The 5636-nt window shown below is 38.3% G+C and overlaps 1 long non-coding RNA gene across 1 annotated transcript; it reads right to left on the minus strand.

Annotated features, from left to right (window-relative positions):
- Positions 1–684: 684 nt before the first annotated feature.
- On the minus strand, positions 685–4746 carry LOC130090937 (uncharacterized). Its single transcript, XR_008807747.1, has 4 exons — positions 4661–4746; positions 3949–4076; positions 832–920; positions 685–756 (listed from the first exon to the last, which is right to left on the minus strand). It is a non-coding gene; the product is annotated as an uncharacterized LOC130090937 (long non-coding RNA).
- Between the last annotated feature and the right edge of the window lie 890 nt (positions 4747–5636).

The raw sequence follows: 5636 nt of genomic DNA on the forward strand, positions 1-5636 counted from the left end.
TACAGAATTCCTAATGGTTTCCACTACAAAACCATTACAAACCACCAGCCGTTAACCATTAAAACCATTACCAAGTGGAGTCCATTACGTAGTGTGTTTTGGGCCATATTCCATTAGGATTTATTGGTTTTAAGGGTTTCCATTACAAATTTGTATTGGGTCTGTATTTTAATGGTTTCCATTACAGTTTTGTATTGGTTCTGATGGTTTCATTACAAATTTGTATTGGTCTTGAATTGCACATATTTAATGGTTTCCATTACAGTTTTGTATTGGTTCTGATGGTTTCAATACAAATTTCTATTGGTCTTGATTTGCACATATTTAATGGTTTCCATTACAGTTTTGTATTGGTTGTGATGGTTTCATTACAAATTTGTATTGGTCTTGATTTGCACATATTTAATGGTTTCCATTACATTTTTGTATTGGTTAAGATTTGTAGGTTTAATGCTTTTAGCTGTTAATAATTAGGACATTAATTATAGATTTTAATAAATTAATTTGAATTATAACTACTATTATACACAATTGATATAAACTTCACACCAACTTTTCAATAGCTTACAGCTCAGGTTTTGTTTTGCAAAGAATGAAGAGCTTGCACCTGAAATAAAAATTATAGTATTAAGACCTGCTTTTTTACTCAACCCAGCTGGAAATAAACATCTAACACAACATTAATATTACATTTTTATTATTTGATTCATTTATTCTTTTACATTGTGTGGCTTCACTTGGGCTGACTGATTAGACCTGCAAAAAGAAGGAGAATTCATTAGGACAATGTACCTCTTAAACCACATTACCAGTACATAAGATTATCCATACATTATATATTTAAATATATTCATCCAACATGTTTGGGCATACTTTGATACCCATTTTTCTGTGGGTATCATGACTCCATGTCCTAGATCCTGAAAACAAAAAACAAAAAAAACATTAATATGTAGAATAAGACCATTTTAGCTAATTAAAAAGAAGAGGTCGACCATTATATTGGTTTTACTGATTACTTGGCACCAATAGGTAGCAGTCAGGCTTGGCAGAGTTACTTTAAAAAATGTATTCTGTTAGTTACAAATTACTTTTAAAAAAAAGTATTCAGTAACATAATCCAACTACCACAATATGAAAGTAATGTAATCTGGTTACTTTTGGATTACTAAAAGGTCACGTATATATAAATAGTCAAGCAAGAAGAAATATTATATAAAAAAAAATGCTTTTATTTATTAAGAATTTGGTCCAGTGTACAATATTTTGCAAAATATAAACTATTTAAGAAAATGTCATATAGCTGTAAGTAACTATGTTGTAGCTAAATGCTCAGTTATGAAACCAGAATTTACACAACAGAAATGTTTCTTCAACAGGAACCGAACTGCACTGACACTCTGCACATAAAATTGCAGCTGTTGTGAACTTTATTCTTCTAAAGTTTAGAACTCAGAAGCGAAAAACCAGGAGAATTTTGGGATATCTTTCAGCAGGATTCTTTATTGAGAACACATTTACATTTACACTACCGTTCAAAAGTTTGGGGTCGGTACGATTTTAAATACTTTTAAAAGAATTCTCTTCTGCTAACCATGGCCGCTGTGATGGTACCACGAGCCGTCGCTCATTGACCGATCGTAGGCTTCTGGGAGGGATGTAGACTTGTAGTAGTGAGTGGAAGTAGGAGGGAGCTGAACCTGTGGTCAATCTGTAAGCAAGCGTCAATGCCTTGAACTTGATGCGAGCAGCGAGTGGTAGCCAGTGCAGAGAGATGAACAGAGGAGTGACGTGGGCCCTTTTGGGCTCGTTGAAGACAAGACGAGCTGCAGCATTCTGGATCATTTGTAGAGGTTTAGTTGCACATGATGGAAGTCCAGCCAGAAGAGCATTGCAGTAATCAAGCCTAGAAATGACCTGGACGAGAAGTTGTGTTGCATGCTCAGTTAGGAAAGGCCTGATCTTCCTGATGTTGTGCATAGCAAACCTGCATGATCGAGCTATCTTCGTAATGTGGTCTGTGAAGGTCAGCTGGTCATCAAAGATTACTCCAAGATTTCTGACTGACCTTGATGGGGTGATTGAGGATGACTCTAGCTGGATAGTGAAGTCGTGCTGTAGAGACGGATTGGCAGGGAGGACGAGAAGCTCAGTCTTTGCCAGGTTGAGCTGCAGGTGATGTTCCTTCATCCATGCCGAGATGTCCGCCAGACAGCTTGAGATCCGTACAGCTACTGTGGGATCATCTGGTTGAAGTGAGAGGTAGAGCTGGGTGTCATCAGCATAGCAATGGTAAGAGAAACCATGTGCCTGTATGATGGGTCCCAGTGATGTGGTGTAAATGGAGAAGAGGAGCGGTCCGAGAACTGAACCCTGGGGAACCCCTGTGGTCAGTTGATGTGCTTTGGATACCTCACCTCTCCATGCGACCTTGAAGGACCTACCTGTGAGATAGGACTCAAACCAGTTGAGGGAGGTTCCAGTGATGCCCAGTGATGAGAGGGCGGACAAGAGGATCTGATGATTCACAGTGTCGAAGGCAGCAGACAGATCCAGTAGAATGAGAACTGATGATTTGGAAGCAGCTTTTGCGATCCGCAGGGCTTCCGTGACTGACAGCAATGCAGTCTCAGTTGAATGTCCTTTCTTGAAGCCAGATTGGTTGACATCCAGCTGGTTGTTCAGAGACAGGAAGGATGATACTTGGTTAAAAGCAACTCATTCAAGTGTTTTCGCAATGACTGGTAGGAGAGAGACAGGTCTGTAGTTCTCTAGAAGTGATGTTTTCTAGAGAACTACAGCTGTTGATGCTGTGGTTCGTCCAAAATCTCTCTAATGTAAGTTTACATGGTATCTTATAGGCATTCGGTGGGCAGGAAGGGGCTGACCTTACAAAACCTTAGGGAAGACCACTACATCTAAAGACAATAGAGGCCATTACCCCTAATTGAGATAATGGTACCCCCCCCCCCCCAAAATGCCCAAAAATGCTGGAAAAGTGGGCAGAGCCTAGTGGAGAGGGGGCATGCATCTGAGACGTATCTCTCTGTAGGCAAGGGGATGGTTAGCTGGTACCCTCTGACGTCAGAGGGTACCACAACATCCAATAGGAAAATTCAACTGCAGTAGCCACTGTTCAACCTGAAGAGGGCAGCACTAAGACGTTTTTACACCATATTTTGTAAAATTGAAAAACTTTAAACTAGGGATGTCCCGATCCGATCACGCGATCGGAAATCGGGCCCGATCACGTGGTTTCAGACTCGATCGGAATCGGACGTTACCTCCCGATCAGGACTCGCATATATGTAAATTAGCCATGTAACGGTACATGTATTCGTAATTATTGAACCGTTTCGGTACGAGCTGCTTCCGGTTCGGTACACATACAAACCGAACGATTCCTAGGACCATTTTTTCTGCAGACAAAATCCGCACTGGCGCGATCACCACAACGTTGCGCAACATCAAATGGCAAACGTAATGAAAGCGGAACGAAATTGCGCTACTCATCATATTGTGCTTAACGGACCATTTATCAGTTCGGACCAGCAACATCTGTGCAGCGCGAGATCAAGCGACACTGTGCTAAGATATCCAGTGAAGAAAACATTTGAATTCGCCACTGAAGTAATAACATTGCTGCGAGATCTAGTGAGTTCGCATCAGAGACTATTCAAATTTCTAATTTTCTAATTGTCAAATAGAGCTATTTAATCATTTGGTGAAATAGTTTTTATTGAAATATTGCACTATATATATCAGAAAAAATTAAATATTGCAATATCAGTTTTTTTCAATATCGTGCAGGTCTTTTACCGTGGGTCATTTTTAACCTTTAATATTACCTTATAATAATAAAACAAATAAAATCATCACTGTAAATAACACATAATGTACCTGCTTCTTTTAAACAGTGTCACTTAAGCATGGAAACACTGAACTCACCTTTATGATTGCTGAATCTGCCCTGGAGCTCATCTGTGTCTTTCTCCTGAAGTGTAAACTGCATGTCCTCCTCCAGATCTTGATCTTCTCCTTCACTGACTCACTTCAGCCATCATCTCATGTGTCTGCTGTCATAGAAAAACGCCTTTAATAATCCTGACCATTGCATTTCTTTTGACATATTATTCAACAAGCTTAAACTTAAGACATAAACTGTGTTTAAGTGAATACTCTCCAAGCTCCAAGGAATATATCGTAAATTAAATTCGGGAGAACAGACCACAAATGTGCAGCATATGTTGTCCTTTTTCATACTCTTACAGCAGATTACAAAGGGGAAAAAAGAAAAGAAAAGGATCACGAGGAAAAGAAAGCAGCGACTGAAAAGAGCTCTTGCCATAGATATTCTTGTTATAACATGTCATGTTAAAATACCAAGTATAACATTATTCTTATGATGTCTGAAAATAAATCATGAAGGAAAATTGAGACAATATATTTAATAAATAGTGCGTGTAATTTCTTCAGTACCGTCAGCAGAACTGATAACGTCCAAGCTTATCGATACTGCGGTCTTCCATAATTTGGCCCCAGGACCCATTTAATACCGGGTTTCAGTACCCATGCCTACATATGGGTGTGTTCATATGGATGAAATCCTGTTGTGTTCGGTCTCTTGATTTGTGATAGTGGCAGCTATTGTGAAACTCACCTTCTTCATGTACTGAGTGTAGATGGGATCAAGGTCTTGTCTTGAAGAATCACAGGGCCAAACGCTGGGGATTATGTCTCATCTGATAACAAGAGCATAGCGATAAGTTTAAGAACTCTAATGGTATCTTTACCCCCTGATATTGCATTGGGGATATAAATTCAGAAAAAAAAAAAAGAATTTATATTATATATATATAATTCTTGAGATAATGTATTGTGAAATAAATGCATATTAAATTAGTATCATGATTAATCAATAATTCACCCTTTGTTGTAGAGGGTTTTTTTCTGATGCTCCTGAAATCACTTTTTTTATCACTATTTGTAAGTGACGTCACTGATTAACAGTATGTGCATTCTATTAGATTAAATAAATTAGCATACTAACAATCACCCATTGACAAATTACCAGCAAAACAAAACTATAAAAAATTCTTATCTACACAAAGATGTGGTTAAAACCCCAAATTTTCATAAACAAAAGCTCCAGTTAGCCTTAACTTAACATAAATTGGGCCTAACGTTAACTCTTCTGAAAACGGTTGAGATGCTAACGGACTTTTTTGAAGACACAAAACCATTTCTATAAAGTAAATGTTCAACAGAAGCGTGTCAATTACACGTAATAAAGGTGTCAGGGACGTTTGTATGTATTATTTGTGTGAATTTGTTGACTAAACTCACCTGAAAGCAGTGAAAACAACAGCGAGAGACGCGAGATTTGCTGTTAGTCAGTTGATGACGTTTCTTCCCCGTTTCCATCTGCTCTCGCGCAGCGCGCTCGCTCCAGTGTTTGAATGCGACTCGAATGTTCACGCGCACGCGCATTAAAACACTTAAAAGTCACGCAGCACTTAAATAAACATCTAGAATTAAAATATATAACATCATTTAAAATACCATTAATATTAAATCATGAATTTTAAACTCATTGTGTAATTCTATGACCCATTCATGTGCAAAATGCCAGAACC

The sequence above is a fragment of the Rhinichthys klamathensis genome, unplaced genomic scaffold (genome assembly GCF_029890125.1).
Source record: "Rhinichthys klamathensis goyatoka isolate OS25496 unplaced genomic scaffold, OSU_Roscu_1.1 h1tg000155l_1, whole genome shotgun sequence".
NCBI lineage: Eukaryota > Metazoa > Chordata > Actinopteri > Cypriniformes > Leuciscidae > Rhinichthys > Rhinichthys klamathensis.